General features: G+C 46.3%; 2 non-coding genes across 2 annotated transcripts; both read right to left on the reverse strand.

Annotated features, from left to right (window-relative positions):
- Nucleotides 1-10,769: 10,769 nt before the first annotated feature.
- Nucleotides 10,770-10,840, reverse strand: TRNAG-GCC (transfer RNA glycine (anticodon GCC)). The gene has a single exon. It is a non-coding gene; the product is annotated as a tRNA-Gly (tRNA).
- Nucleotides 10,841-16,030: 5,190 nt separating this feature from the next.
- On the reverse strand, nucleotides 16,031-16,101 carry TRNAG-GCC (transfer RNA glycine (anticodon GCC)). The gene has a single exon. It is a non-coding gene; the product is annotated as a tRNA-Gly (tRNA).
- Between the last annotated feature and the right edge of the window lie 644 nt (nucleotides 16,102-16,745).

Genomic DNA, 16,745 nt, shown 5'->3' on the forward strand with positions numbered 1-16,745 from the left:
TCTTCGCTCAGCGGCACTCCTGTCCTGAACCCTCAACTCCAACAGTGCGTATTCGGGGATACTGCGGCAAGTAGGCCCTTGCATGTGTGCGCGCCTCTGTGTTTGTGCTTCGGTATTTTTAGTGGCCGGTTGTCAACGAAGCTGAGAACAATCAAGACAGCGGACGAGAAAACGACGAGCGGCGAGTAGTGTGTGTGCAAATACTCGACTGTGCGGTTGCGCGAGCAAGATGGAGCGAGGTGTATGAAGCTGCGAGCGTGCATTTATCTTGTAAATAAGTTTTCGTTGTATATATAGTCATTTTTTGTTTTCAACGTACGCATTCAACCGTTTTTTCAATCAATGTGTATATATTTTTAACACTACCAACCCCGAAGAACTCCATAGCCAGCTTTGTCTCGCGCGGTTCCGAATGATGGACATTCGGCGCTTCTTCAAGCGTCAGCGGTTGTCTGACGAAGCGTTATCCAAATGCGCCCCTGCAGATTCTGGTGTGATATGTGACAACGGTGTAGCATTTGAACAGAGTGATGCAAGCTTTTATCACCGGACAGTAGCTGATGTCGTCGACTCCATGGAAGGGACTCTGTCAACAGTGAGTTCAGGTAATGCAGCAGGCCGAGATGATTCCATTTCTCCTTTCTTGGGATTTAAGTCCGGATTTGACCAGAGCGATGCAACCTTTCATCACCGGACAGTAGCCGACGTCGTCGTCTCCATGGAAGGAACTTCACCAGCGAGCTCCGGTCACGCAGTAAGCCGAGACGATTCCCTTTCTCCTTGCTTGGGATCGAAGTCCGGAGACAACATCAAGAAAACAAATAACTTGCCTCAAGAATATGACTTAGGAGAGTTTCTAGGCAAAGCTAAACTCACTGGCATACCGGACTTTTTGAAGTTACGTCTTCTTACTAAGCCATGGTCACCAAATGTTACATACGATTTTAAGAAGGATGTAACACCTGGAAAGAGGCCTTTTCGACATCAATGGCTGGGAGATTACGCCCCCTGGCTTGCGTACTCAGCGACAGCGAAAGGCGCTATTTGTCGTTTTTGCGTCATTTTTCCTCCACGTGTTCACCGGGGTACTCAAGGAAGTTTTATCGTGCGCGCTTTCAGTAACTACAGAAAAATGCACGAGGCGTGCAGGGATCACGTAAAATCCCAATGGCACCAGGAGGCAATGACGGCCTCACAGAACTTTATGGATGTGATGAAAGGCAAGCAGCTACCCGTTGTAGAGCAGCTGAACAGAGCACTCCACGCGCAAGTTGAAAGGAACCGTGAGAAACTATTTCCAATAGTTTCCACCATTGTCTTTTGCGCGACGCATGACTTGCCAATTCGCGGCAAGCAGTCCGATAGTGGAGTCTTCAATGATCTGCTTGACTTTCGTGTAGAAGCTGGAGATACTCTACTTCAGGAGCACTTCGCTTCTGCTGGCAATGCCAAGTACACTTCTGTCCGCGTCCAGAACGAGATCATCACAATCTGTGGCGACATTCTGAAAGAGCAGATAGTTACCGAAGCTAACAAAGCGTTTGCTTTTTCCGTTCTTGCTGACGAAACTGCAGATATTTCAGGAAAAGAGCAGATGTCTATAGGCGTTCGCTTTATTGACAAGGCGGGAGCCGAAGAGTGCGTTCGAGAGCAGTTTTTGGGATTTGTAGAGCTGGAGCAATTAAACTCCGCTTGCATCGCCGCGGCAATCTTGAAGTTTTTGACGAATGTCGGGCTGATTCTTTTGAACCTCGTTGGACAGGGGTACGATGGATGCTCTACAATGGCTGGAAAAGAAGCTGGAGTGAACAAAATTATACAAAAACAGTTCCCGAAGGCACTATTTTTCCACTGTGCAAGTCACAAACTAAATCTCGTCATCAACGATCTGAACGACGTCTCTGAAATTCGAAACACAATTGGCATAATCAAACAAACCATAAACTTCTTCCTTGAGAGCGTACTCCGGAGAAAATTGGTGCCGAACATTCCGATGCTGTGTGAGACAAGATGGTCTGCAAAATATAAGTCTATTAGGATCTTCTCTCAGCATTACGTGGCCATAGTCGAAGCACTCGAGGAGCTCGCGTCCACGGAATCATGCTCGAACGCTGCAACTAGACAACGAGCTCACATCCTCTACTGCGCAACAACAAGCTCATCTTTCATCGTCTGCTTGCATATTGTAGCGAAGTACAGCGCTCGGCTCGAACCAGTTACGAACATTCTGCAAGGTGTATCCATGGACTTCCATTCTGTGCATGACCACATCACTGAGCTGCAACGTATTTTTCGCGGCCACCGGACGAACGCTGTAGAGGAGTTCTCTAACATCATGAATGCAGCAAGGGAGGCAGCCAATCACTTAAATGTGGTGATATCTGTGCCAAGACAAGTCTCTCGTCAGGCCCACCGAGACAACTACGGGATTCAGTCGCCGGAGGAATACTACCGTGTGGCAATATATGTGCCGTACTTGGACTCCCTCACTGCTTCTTTAGCTCGGCGCTTTTCTGAAAGCAATGAGAGGAGCTTCAAACTTCTCCAGCTGCATCCATCAAAAATGAAGCACTTGAGCCGTGTTGAGTTCGCTGTTCTCGCCGAAGAACTCCAGTGCTTTTACGGCATCGACAACTTCAAGGAAGAGGCCATCTCTTGGTACGAGATGTGGTGCAACAAAACTGGGGACCCATCAGAAATAACTTACTGCGAGCTTCTACATCAGGCCAAGACATTCTTCCCTGGTGTTGCAAAAGCCATTGAGGTGGCTCTGGCTTTGCCAGTTACTACCTGTACGGTCGAACGCTCCTTCAGTACAATGAGGAGAGTGAAAACGTGGCTACGCTCAACGATGACAAACGACAGACTGGACGGCCTTTGTACGATGAGTGTGCACCGAGAGCGTGTAATGAAGCACAGGAATGAATTTATCACCCGTGTCATCACGCAATTCGCCCAGAAAAATCCGAGGCGTCTACAGTTGCTGTTTACTGACTGACTGTCGTTGCGTGTTTGTGAACATATTGTGCTGTGTGCTGGTCATCAATCCGGGTGTGTCGAGAACCCGTATGCAGCAAGACTGAGCACTCTTCTCCACGAAGTGATAGTATCTTTTTGCATTTTTATTAATTTTAATTGTTTCTTCTTGATAAACTCCAATGTATCTCTCCTAGCCACGCTTTAATTTGCTGTTTGTAATTTTTCTTTGATGTGTGTATTTTACTTATTTATTTTATTTATTTATAAATAAATAAATTTACTCCGCAAATAGTGCCTTTTTGCTACGAACATAACCCCCCCCCTCCGGCGCCAACAGCCAATGGGGCCCCCCCCTGCAAAAAATTCTGCGGACGCCCTTGAATGGAGCCATACGTGTATTTAAATATCTTCTTGCGAGGTTATGTGTATACATACAGTGACTTTGTTTCCAGTGCCACATTTTTGTCCTTTATCAAGTGGTATATTCGCATTTCTAATACTCCATTTCGTCTTCGAACTTCTAACGTTTATTTTGCCGAACTCCTCGTTTATACATGTGCTCGCTGTTGCGACTAAAACTTCGATGCACTTACTCGCAATATATGACCGTTGGCAGCTGTTGCTGCGCAGTACACTGGAACGAAGGACAGCGACATTGAGATTTTTCCCTTGCCGTTTCATATGTACAAAAATGTAGAAGTTCTTAAACGACAAAGATTCCTTAAAATAGTTATCCTCTACTTGCTCATTTCATGGCCTTTACGTTTTTCATATCAGCGGCTTACACTGCATTGCTGGTTTCGGATTGATACGAGTATAATTCTAGAGTTCGTGTGATATTTAATAAATACGCCAAAACATGGAAGCATTGGTATCAGTTATGTCTGCACGATTTTTAAGACATACGAATGCATTCTTTTATTTAAACAAATACATATTTCACTTGTCGCGACAGTGAGTGGCGTTATCAATACACAATGACATTTTCAGTGGCAACGCAGTTATTATTCTTGCGTTTGATCCCTCCACAAATTCTATGAGGACGCCACGCCGACACATGAGCAACCCCCACCCCCAAAAAACAAAATTTCTGGCTGCGCCACTGACCCTGAGGATTCCTGAAATTGCCAACTATTAGGGTCATGATCACTGCTAAAGTTTTTGAGGGGACACTGGTCTTATGGGTCAATGGTAGGGATGCAATCTCTTCACTCTCGGCTGCTGACCCGAAAGTCGCGGGTTCGATCCCGGCCGCGGGGGTCGAATTTCGATGGAGTCAAAATTCTAGAGGCCCATGTACTGTGCGATGTCAGTGCACGTTAAAAAAACCCCAGGCGATCGAAATTTCCGGAGTCCTTCACTACGGCGTCGCTCATAGTCTGAGCCGCTTTGGGGTGGTAAACGGCCAAAAACCATTAAAATAAAAATATGCAAATAACGAACTTGAAACGGTATTAAATGTTCTACCGCAAACTGGACTACTTAAACAATGCTCGCTGCTTGCTGAATAAAGATGAAACAGACATGCCAAATGGCAGCGGGACTTGTTGAGCCCTCCTCAGGACAGCTGAAATCAAGTTTCTTTTATAACATCTATAAAAGCCCGACCCTTTGTCGTGCGTCAGCAACGCTACTCCTATCATGGAATGAGTAGTCAGCTGCGCTGTGCTACAACGTGTTCTGTGATGCAGCAGGGACATGTTCGCCAAGTCAAGAAATCAATGACGCATTCGGCACAGTTCATTCAATGGTTCCAAATTATTTCCTTCAAAGAAGAGCGTGCCTCACCAATGGGTTCTGTACGGTTGTCTGTGCGTAAATTTCAGGAGCGCCTAAACTTCCATTCTGCTAGGCTGTCATGAAGGAACCCTACGTATCCAGGAAAGCACTATGTGAGTGAAAAAGGAACCCGCCGCTTATCTCGCTCAGCGCTGACTTTGCAAATCTCGAAGGCCACCAGAACGCGATGTTTGCTTAAAAGTGGAGCGACCGACGTAAAAACAGTGAATAAGCAAAGTTTATTTGTCAGAACTCGGTAAAATGGAGGAAAACGGAGAGCAGTGAATCGCGCAGCGATGAAGAGGCCACGCTGAACAAAACTGACGTGGCCACTTTGGCTTAAGTGGCCAAATTGACACTAAACCTCCTGTGGGCTGTGGACACCTGCCTCACACGGCTCGCGTTGCTAGCGACGCAATTGTACTCCAGTGGATTGCAGCACATCGCGGGATTCCATGAAATGAGAACAGAGAAAACGACCCGAAATTGATAACCTTTCTAAGTTTAGTAGAGAACAAACATGAATTTCTGTGCAAACTGGCTTTTCCCTTTCATGTAGGAAGGGTCTGTACCTAGCTTATTGCGCCCAGTCTTTCACTCCCCATCGTGTACTGTACTCTACAATTTCTTCAAGCAGAAACGATTTGTCCATCTGCCTGATGCTTGCACTCACAACTGGCATGAGGCTCGCATTTTCTGGTCATCTTCTCTGGACCCGCAAATGCGTTGTCCGTGTAGCAGGCTTGCTGTCGGGCGAGGTGGTCAAATGCCTCACAATGGCACAGCGCCGCGGTACAATCTAACATCGCTGTCTAAAGAACAGGATTCTTGTGGGATAAAAACGTCATTCTGAGATCACTACTCTTTACATTGCACGGTGCTGAGATGGTCGTGCAGTTTGAAGTGTATTGAATTTCTATTCGTTTATTAGGGCTTTCTCTCGCCTACTTGCTTCATGCGCATAAAAAAAATTATTACTCAGGTTCTTTCTTTCCAAGAAACATACCAATATATCCTCGTCGACCATAGCTTTCAGCTCTCTCAACGCGTGACAACTATTTCCTTTGGTTCACATAAAACGCACCGGTTACCGGATGCAACAATGTTCAAGTGTGTTTAAAAAGTAAAAGCACATTGAAACGGCATCGATATGCGTGGATGTTGAATCCTGAGGGGAATATTCATTCTGTGAAAATAAGGAAAAATATTTATTTATCAACTTTTAGAGGTAGTTCATTCTTCAAGCTTCGGCTGGTAATGCATAGTGTTTCAGATTAGAATGGTGCGGTCAAGTTATTTGAGTTCACTACAGCTTCTAAAATATGTCACTGCCCTTTGCGATTCTAACCTAAACCGAGCGCTCTTGTATACAGGTTTTTAAATATTCACATAAATGTGCTGCACTTGGTAGTTAAACGGTCAGGTTACTCTGGCAGCGCAATCAATGACAATGTAAAAACTCCTGTTTACGAAAGAGCTTCCCTTTAACCGCAATACTATTGACCTGACAGGTACGTATATTCCTGCACATCTAAACATTTCGTATTGGTTTCTTAACAGACGGGAAGACATATCGAACTGCAGTTTTAGTGCACTGTATGTCGAAGACCACGATCTAAATATAACGCACAGCAAGCAAAACGTAATTCTGACGAAGAGATATTTTCAGTGATGTACATTTCGACAAACAACATAGAAACATATTTCCCAATATATCTCAAAGGTTGAAAAGCAGTTTACGGCTCTTCTTTTGTTCCCAAGCCAGCGTTTAAGTTTCAATCGATAAAAATACTGAGAAGTACTATAATGAAACATGTCAACAGAGCCTCTGTCGTTCAAGAGGTCTGTGGTTCTGGTTTATTACACGTGCCTCCTAAAACCTCCTCAATTCGACACTCCATCGCTTCTGCAAGCCATTAACAACAAGTAATTTGACTCGACCAAGAAATGACTCGACTAGTATGCGTGACTCTGCATTACGTAGCGGGTGATATGCATTTCTCATTTCTGACATGGCGCAATTTCAAGCGTCTCACGAACACGCTTGTGCACAACTTTTGGAACTGGTTCTGGCCTCTAGTGAGCACGCGTAGAGTTATTCACCTGCCTGTCTCGCTGACCCTCTCGCTAGATGGCAATGCAATCGCACGCGAGGTACGCGCGGCTTTCCTTGGAAGGTAGTTTACAAACAGTGCTCAGCTTAGCTGGTCAAAGGCACCGCTATAAATCACTAGTCAGGGAGGGTGTACGAATTGGGATAAAAAGCAGGATATTTTATCTTTGCTGAACATGTGTTACCTTTACACCAGTATTTGTGGACACAGTGGAAAAGTTCGCCTCTATAGCTATTACACGAAATACGACTCCAAAGGGGAAAAAGGAACAGAGAGCAAACAAAATTAAACATGGGCATGAATCTGATGCATGCAGTGAGTGACAAGGACACGACGAGCGTGAGGAGACAATGATTGCATGCTCATTCGCAGCGCAGCAATTAAGAAAAAGGTTTATTGCGCATCGGCAAGCTATTTCTCTCACTTCTCCAGTCTTTGTCCCAAATCTTTCTTGAAGACAATTTAAGAGTCCAAAACAGCAACATGATGTCAGATAGACTGCAAAATCATAGTTTCTCGATTCTATACCCCGCTTACAGATATTTCCTATAAACATTCCAACAGGAGAGACACATAAGAATGCTATTGGTTTCTACCAATGGCGTTCTGAAAAAAATATAGCCATACAGCAATACAGGCCCTCTTAGTATACCCCGTATTGATGTATTGGCTGTGCTTATCTATAGTTTCGTGTTGCTGTACACCAGTACGGAACGTAGTTGCCTATTTATGTACAGTGCTTTCGCTGGTGCTCGATCATCGTTTCCCAACCGAAGGAGAAACCAATAGGACATCTATTCCTGTATTAAGTATGTTTGTGTTGGGGGTACGTTCTAGATTTAAGGTTGACACTGTGGCTACTATGGCATAGAAATCAATAATGAAACAGCAAATGCGTCTCCAAGAAGGCGCCCCTAGGGTGTTTACATGTTTTCATGCTGTTATAATCGAATACTTAGCACCAGCTGCGACCTTTGCTAGGTGCACGCTTTCAGGTTCAAGGCCGGCTGGCTGACACGGCAGTATGCGGCGACACTGTTCGGACGGCCTCCTTTGAAAGGCATATCCTGGTCTATTGTTTCAATGCGCGAGCACTAGAGTCCCCCCTCGCCGATTTCTGCGTTGCCGGTTTGTCTAGTCCGCCCAAGCTGTGCAGCTACCCACCGTGGCAGGTGGCAGTTCTATTAATGATTGCTGTCGAGAGGTTGCTCGCGAAGAGCAACCTGGGTCTCAAAAGATCCAGCCGTGGCAGCACCTGCTATCGCAGGGCAGTACGACATCGCTCAGCAGCTGTACCACTGCGCCAGGATTAGTATGAGGACTTCTATGAATGTAGAGAATAAAAAATCCGCCTATATTGGCATTATCCCATTCCCTGTCACGTCATACACTAAGGCAGAGCTTATCGCCAATCTATCCCTGAAGCCTGCTTGACCATTAAAAGAGAGCCCCGAACCGCAATCGCAGTGCTTGCGCACGTGATTTCCAACGGGCTAACCACGCTAAATCGTCCACCATTTCTTTATGCGATACCTGGCTAGAGTGCCTCCAACGCTTAACGGCACATTCATAAAATGAAAATGCACGAATCAATTAAAACCCTACGCTTCTTTTTCGAGCTACATGTGAATCTGCGTTGCACAAGCGTCTGGAGGCGTTGGAGTATTATTTTTCTTCCTTTTAACTCTTTCATCGTGCTATTTGAAAATTGAACAAATGCTATTTCGTGACATAAAATGAAGAAGCATGAAGTCACACTTCAAGAAATTCCAGAAGCTTAAGTTTAAAAGGCATGCGCTCTATCTGCTCCTAGCAGTACTCCTATAAACAAATACATGCTCAGTTTGCCTCTCTATTTTATCTATGAGGGACCTGTAGAAGTCTGTATCAGGTCTAGTAGAAGGCCTAAGGCCCATTCTGTAGCCTATTGAGGCGATAGAGTTATCTATCAGTGTAATATAAAAATCTATTAGACCTATAAATACCAAAGTTACCTTAGGTGTTTTTGTGAAACCTATAGAGCAATATAACTGTTTCAAAATTTTAGCTTGGGCTCGTATGTTATAGCTATTATTAGCATTCTCGAGATGATAGTTAAAGTGAGAAAGTGATTTTATACGCGTATGTACCGTTGTAAAAATAAATTGTTAGGTCATTGGTGGAAACAATGGATTCATGAAGGTGGCAATTCACTTTGTAACTACAGGCAAGTCATAAAACCTTCCTAAAGAATGAACTGGAGTGGTAAAAGAGGATTAAGCAATTGTTGGTAGGATGAAGGGCGGCAGAGAAATTCTCTTCGGAAACCTTGCACACCAGTATACCCATTCCTCATGATCACAACGTTAAACCAACCAAGGATGTGTGGGTGCAAAGACGATGCCAGAGCCTTGAAGAATAGTAGACAGGTCAGAAGGTCAGATTTCTGTGCTGTTCTAACGGAGTGTTTATTATATTAATTGATCATGCAGTTAGAGCAATGATGCACTTCAATCAAGATTTGGAAATAGTTGGTTTTCGAACAGAGCACTCGAAGTAGGCCACATAAATTCCATTGGCCAATTAATAAAAAAATTGAAAAGGATAGTTAAGCTCCGCCTTAAGGCTACGACGCGATAGCTTAATTAGTGAATGCCCACATATGCAGATTTTGTCATTCTCTACTTACCAGTGGTATGGGAGTCCTCATACCACTCTAGGGGCAGTGGTGCAGCGGTTAAGTGATGCGCCACTGCCTTACGATGGCAGGCGCTGTCACTGGTGGGGCTTCTGTCACCGAGGTTTCTCTTCAAAGGCAACCTCTCGCGATCAGACATTAATTTAACTTCCAACTACAGCGGTGCGCAGGTTTCTCAAAGTCCGGTGGGCAGGTTGTGATGAAGCCACAAGGTTACGCGACCTAGGGGACTTGAGTTGAGATGCAATAAGCTACAGGTGGGGTTAGCCTTGCGGTTTCTCCCGGCAATTGCTCCACGGTAGCGACACCTACAATAACTGAATCACATAATCCTACGTGGCCCATATGCCTCTTATACAGGTTGTTTCACCTAAGACTTTACATAATTTTCAAAAATAGGCTTCTTGAAATAGAAGAGCGCTTCTTCGGCATAGCTTCGTGGGCGATGTAGTACATCAGAAAACAGCTAAGACGTGCTAACTAGTAGGCTGGTCAACTAATATTGAATAGTTAACGTTTAATTACCGTTAGGCTGCTTAGTTATTAAGAGGCGTGTAGCTTGCCGTTATTAATATCCTAATCAGTTTTTAGAATTTCGAAAACGCACTTACCCTCGGCGCTGTAGCCCAACAAATTTCGGCTAAATATCGTGAAAATAAATGCGCTTTCAAGAAGCTTGCAGGCAAAGCAACCTCTCGCGAGTAGTTCATCGAAAAAGCCAAAATTGTAGATGTGTTCTTAAAACGACTGTTTCCCCAGTCGAATCGCTATTACACGAGCTTGAAAAAACAGCTACGTAATCATAACTTAATCACAGAAGGCATCAGTAAGCGTACCCTTGAAAGTTGAAAGGATGTCACGAACAGCATACCTATGACTTTTCATCAATTATATGACTGCAGTGGTCGATTTTCGAAGGAGGCGAAATTCGAGAAGCATGTGTACTGTTGCCATATCCGTGCACCTTAAAGAACCCTATGTGGTTGACATTCCGCAGCTCTTCACTACGGCGCCTCTCATAGCATGAGTCGTTTCTGGATGGTAAACCCCTGAAACCAAACCAAAATATTTGTTCTAGTAAGACACCCACACATAGTAAATAAAAATTTGTTGCTTTTGTAATACTACCGAAGTTAGGCAACGTCAAATTAGGGGCGTAAGTTTTATATCCTAATAAATAAATAAATGAAGCTCGTTGCGTTATCCGCAGAAGTAAAACATGCGTCGGCCGGGAATCGAACCCGGGCCACCCGCGTGGCAGGCGAGTATTCTTCCACTGAACCACCGACGCGAATGCTCCGTCAGCATACTGCCCATCAATTTATATCGTAGCTCGCTGCGTAAGCCGCAGAAGCAAACCATGCGTCGGCCGGGAAACGAACCCGGGCCACCCGCGTGGCAGGCGAGTATTCTACCACTGAACCACCGACGATTTTTTTTCTTTATTGCCGATTTTGACACAGAACCAAAATTACAAAAAAAATGTGAAACACCTCAGCCCAATGCGGCTGATACAAGGGTGATTAAAATCTTTTCAATACAGCCAAGTCATCTAGTACAGAGAGCCAGTCAGGCTGTTCACCTTGTGCTCGGTATACTTCTCTCAGGCACACGACACTTGCAATGAAGTTTTCTCGCACAGACCGCAAGTTTACATCTGCATGCCGCACCTGCATTCTGGTTTTCCACAAGCTGTGGAGGCTGACCACCATCAGTAAGTCATAGGGCACTCCTGTTTCATTTTGGATGGGCAGAAATCTGATACCGTAGGGGTCCAGCGGTAGATCTTTCTTGATAGTTCTTTGGAGGACGTCCCAGTGAAAGATGAGGTCCCAACAATCCAGGAATACGTGTTCTATTGTCTCGGATTTCTTGCATAGGATACAGTTAGTTGTCCAGGGGACGAAAATCCCCTTTTCGTTCAGCCATGTTTCAACAGGGAGCGTATTTGAATGTAACTGGTAGAAAAACGTTTTCATAGATGGGTTAACTGGCATGCTTTTAACTCTTTTTAAAATTCCTGCCCTGGACTCCCACGGTGCAGGCTTCGGTAAAGAGGAATTGGCATCATTACATCCACTAATTCCTTATACAGCTTTTTCTTTGAAACTTTACTCCAGTAGTCAAGGGAAAACCGCACTTGGAGAAGCTTGAACGAGAATACAACCTCTCTCATGTACCCCACGACGGAACCACGCATATTCTCACTCGAAGACACCACAATTTCAGGAAGCAGCCTCTGCAGTCGCAGCTGAATAACAGTCCTCAAAAAACTGTCCGACTGGTCACGGAGGAACATAAATCGTGATACAACCTGGCGTAAAAACAAATGAACAAGACCAAGGCCACCACCTTTGACAGGAATAAACAAATTGGTGCGACTGGTTCGCTCCCATGTCGACGCCCAGACAAAAACAGCAAAGACACGGTGAATCCTTTGAATATTGGCTCGGGATGCACTCAATACATTCATTAGGTACCATATCGTTGACACAAGGAAAATGTTACAGACAGAGACGCGCGAAAACATTGATAGCTGCCTCCCTTGCCACGAGTCGGCCTTCTCCTTCGCCCTTGACGCTTCATCGTTCCAGCAGTCATTGGGATCCCGATAACATTCGAGAGGCACGCCAAGATACCGCGTTGGCAGTTTTGACCACTGCAACCGACAGAAGTGTTCCGGTGCATCATCCCAATTACCGTGCCAAAACCCACAGCTCTTGCCCCAGTTTATCAGGCAGCCAGTTTGTTGACAGTATTTTTCTTTTCGACTAGGCTGGTAACTTCAGTAACACTGTCCTTGTTTGAGCAAAAAATGGCAACATCATCTGCATAGGCGAGGTCTTTCATGTGGGATGACTGCAGTTGAAAGCCGGATATACGGTTACTGTTAATTATGGCCAAGCAGAGTGGCTCTATGTAAGTCGCGAACAGTAGGGGCGAAAGAGGGCATCCCTGCCTCACTGAAGAATTAACTTCTATTCGGTCGGTCAACTCCCTATTTACGATTACTCGCGTGCTGCAGTTCGCATAAGCCATTCTCACGCCTTCCGCTACAACGCGCCCTACGTTCAAATGGTCAAGAATGCAAAAAAGAACGTCATGTGAAACCCGATCGAATGCCTTCGCAAGATCCAACTGAATCATTGCAATGCGCACCCCAAGGGCGTCACAGCATTACAGTATGCTACGTGCAACGTGTATGTTTGTCGCGATGCTCCGTCCTTTGATGCCACAAGTCTGGTGTGGTCCAACCAATCTTTTGATTACGCCCTGTAATCTCTTTGCTAGAACTTTCATATATATCTTGTAATCTACGTTGGTGAGGCTTATCGGCCGATAAGAGCCCACCAACAAGCGCTTTTCCGGGTCATCTGTTTTGGGAATCAGGACAATGTGTGATGTAGTAAAAGATAGTGGAACTTTTTTGCGCTCATACCCCTCAGAGAGCACATTGAGCAGAAACGGAGCTATCATGCATTTGAATTCTTTGTAGAAACTGGCGCTTAGTCCATCTGGGCCAGGTGCTTTTCCGTTTTGCAATTCATCTATCGCGGATTCAATTTCTCCGACACTAATTGGCATCTCAAGGCACACCTTCACTTCATCCTCAAGCCTTGGCAATAGGGGCAAAAAATGAACCAGAAATGCTTCATCCATCTCCCACTTATCTCCGAGAAGGCCGTTAAAGTGGTCCATTATAACCTTCTGGATAACTTTCGTGTCGCTAGAAACTTCAGCCCCGTGTCTTATCTGCGCGATTTCTTTCTGGCGAATGTAACGCTTTTCGTCGTACAAAGCCCGTTTGGTCGGCGTTTCCCCAGTCCACAATTTCTCAGACCTAGAGCGAATGACGGCTGCTTTGTACCTGTCTGTGTCTATTTGTTCAAGCTGGCTTTTACTCCTCTCAATTCTTTCAAAAAAAGGCCGGGCTCAGAACTTTCCACGCAGGTCAGGAATTTTAACTGCTCATTCAATTCAGTTTCCTTTTCTTTCTCTTTATGCTTATTAAGACAACTCTTTTCTATTACTTTACGTTTCACTCATTCTTTGAAATCTTCCCACTGAACAGCCAAGCTGTCAGTCTGCGTCTCTAGTAAGCTGTGCAGTTCATTTGTAGTTTCATTTATGAAATCTTCGTCTTCCAACAGCTTAGCATTAAATTTCCACAAGTGCCAGTTAAAGGACGTATGTTTCTTTTTTTCCCCAAAGGTTGCGATTACGAGGCAGTGGTCGCTGAATGCAACAGGCTGAACATCATAGTCCATGCAGAGATGCATGAGTTCCGCAGACACATACAGCCTATCCAACCTAGCATGGCTGTCACGCTGGAAATGTGTATATTGAGGGCTATTACCGTAAGTAAACATTTCGCCGATGTCTTCTAAACAATGGTCACGTACAATACTATTCAATAATTGAGCACTTTTTTCGCGCACCGGCAGGCGCTTCATACGGTCCGCCGCTACACAAACACAGTTGAAATCACCCAACACCAGCAGGGTTCTGTCACAAACAAAATAATACTCAAGGCGATTGAAAAACTCTTGGCGTTCGGCTTCAACGTTTGGTGCATACGCACAGATAACTAGCCAACACACATTAGAAAAAGTAAAATCAACGACAAGAAGACGTCCACTGGTACAAGCGAAAACAGACTCTACAATCATGCATAGATTGTTGCGCATAAAAATAACGCACCCACCCGAGGTGCCAACAGAATGACAAACACAAACATTGAAGACCGGACGAAAGTGGGACACCATACGATCAGTAGCTTCCTCACTTTCTATTTTCGTCTCCTGTACAGCTACTATATCAAGCGCGTTGTCAGCAAGTAGACGATTCAGCTGACATTGGCGCCTCCTTGCACAAAGGCCTCTGACGTTCAAAGTTGATACGCGCAGAGCTGCATCTATTTTCATCGCCATGCACTTGGAATAGAATGCCATTGAGGTACAGCGCCCACTCTACAAAATTGTGCAACATTTTCTAACTCACAGTGTGCAGTGTACATGGTCGTTGATCCAGGAATCCGAGTGCTGACGTCGGGAAACCACACGAATGTCCCTCGCCAGCCTTTCCGGACCAAGGCACACTGTCTGCTGGGTACTTACCACCAAATCAAAGGAGAAAACAAAAACAAAACACGAAACCTCATTGAGCAGCTACGGAGGCGGTTTCCCCGCCTGCCGGCGCTCGGCCGAGATGTTCGGCGGGGGCTTCAACGTGGAGCGTCGAATCCCCGATGTTTTAGGCGGCGGCTCATCACCACCCACACAAGGCTGCGGCTTCTCTCCGACGCTCTCATCATGGGAGCGTTTCCCGGCTGGAAGACTGGCAGCTTCCTGGCTGAAGTCCATGGCATCGGTGCTGATAGCCTCCACATTCTCCGGAGATTCGGCCGCGGCTTTCGTCACGTCTTCCGCCTTGTCAACACTTCCTTGCTTCGGTTCAAGGCCCACATCTCCACTAGGCTTTACAGCACTGCTCGTCGTCGAACTCTTTTTCGATAGAGGCGTCAGCGAAGGTGCCTTTTGAGTTAAAACTTGGCCAGTTGCCCTGGCTGCCTCCTCTGCATCCGCCTCGTCCATCAGCAACTCAGATGAGTCTTCACTGTTCCCGGGACCGGCAATGCTCGCGTAACTGCGAGCACACTGGCCGTCTTCATGCCCGAACCGTCGGCAGGCACCGCACCGAGGGACCCGACACTCTTTGCGGCTATGGCCTGTACCTCGACAGCGGAGGCACAACGGAGGCCTGCCCGGGACGACAACCAGCGCTAGCTCCCCGCCGACGTCGAGCTTATGCGGCAAGTCGTCAAGCTTCACGCCAGCTTTTAAGTTCAGTGTGATGAGTCTGGTGGTTGAGCCCTTCTCCGACACGCCTTGTACTCGCCAGCGCTCTCGGGCCACTTCAGAGACTTTTCCGTACGGCGCGAAGGCGACACGCACGTCCTCGTCAGGCACGTTGTAGAGCAGCCAGTGCAGCTTCAAACGCACGTCCTGGTTCGCAGGGTCAATCACCAGGCAGCGCTGTTCTTTCACACGAAGTTCACCGATGCTGGTAATCTTTTTCCCTGTTTCGGCTTCTTTGAATGTGACGGCCCAGACATGGCTCATGCGATACGCCCCCAGGGCGATAACGTCCGGGAGCAAAGAATGCTGAGCCGACGCGTCCCGGAAATCTTCCACCCGATACGGGCGGGCCGAGATATCCGCGTGCAAAAAACTGTACTCAAAACGTAACGCCCTGTAGGCAGCCCTGGTAAAACAACCTGATACGCACTTTCTTGTTCAGCAGACCTGTTACCGCGGCCAGACACGGCCGCTGAAGCCGCTCCAACGGAGCCCTGCATCCCGCGTCCGTTCACTGGCGTGGCCGGAAGCACAATCCCTGAACCACCGACGAGGATGCTCCGTCAGCATACTGCCCATCAATTTATATCGTAGCTCGCTGCGTAAGCCGCAGAAGCAAAACATGCGTCGGCCGGGAATCGAACCCGGGCCACCCGCGTGGCAGGCGAGTATTCTACCACTGAACCACCGACGCGGATGCTCCGTCAGCATACTTCCCATCAATTTATATCGTAGCTCGCTGCGTAAGCCGCAGAAGCAAAACATGCGTCGGCCGGGAATCGAACCCGGGCCACCTGCGTGGCAGGCGAGTATTCTACCACTGAACCACCGACTTTCTTTTTCTTTATTACCGGACACTGACACATTACAAAATTGTACACGGAACAAATCAGCCAGCTCACAGCCAAATGTTCACGTAGAAATGATAGTAATAAGTAAGCTGTCATCCTTAGGTGCGCTGACGTTGTCGTGTTAAAATTCTCTCAAATGGATCAAGGGTTGTAATCTTGGCAGCCATTCGGGAACTGTACGCTTCAATTTGTGCACTTCAACAAACGCATGCATACTTTCACGAAAGTAGAGCCTTGCAGGGCGAGCATCGGGGTCTAAATGAAACCCAGCCATCCGGGACCGCCAGAGGCTGTGCAGACCGATTAACATGACGATATCCAAAGGCACGCCATCTTCCTTATCTGTTGACAGGAACCTGATGCTACGTGTATCTAACGGTAAGTCTTTTTTAAGGGTTCTTTGCAGCACGTCCCAAAAATAAACCCCCTCCCAACAGTGTAGAAAAACATGATCTATCGTCTCAGGCTGTTTGCATATTAAACAAAG

The sequence above is a fragment of the Amblyomma mixtum genome, chromosome 1, assembly GCF_055824585.1.
Source record: "Amblyomma mixtum isolate Tamu chromosome 1, ASM5582458v1, whole genome shotgun sequence".
NCBI classification, from domain to species: Eukaryota; Metazoa; Arthropoda; class Arachnida; order Ixodida; family Ixodidae; genus Amblyomma; species Amblyomma mixtum.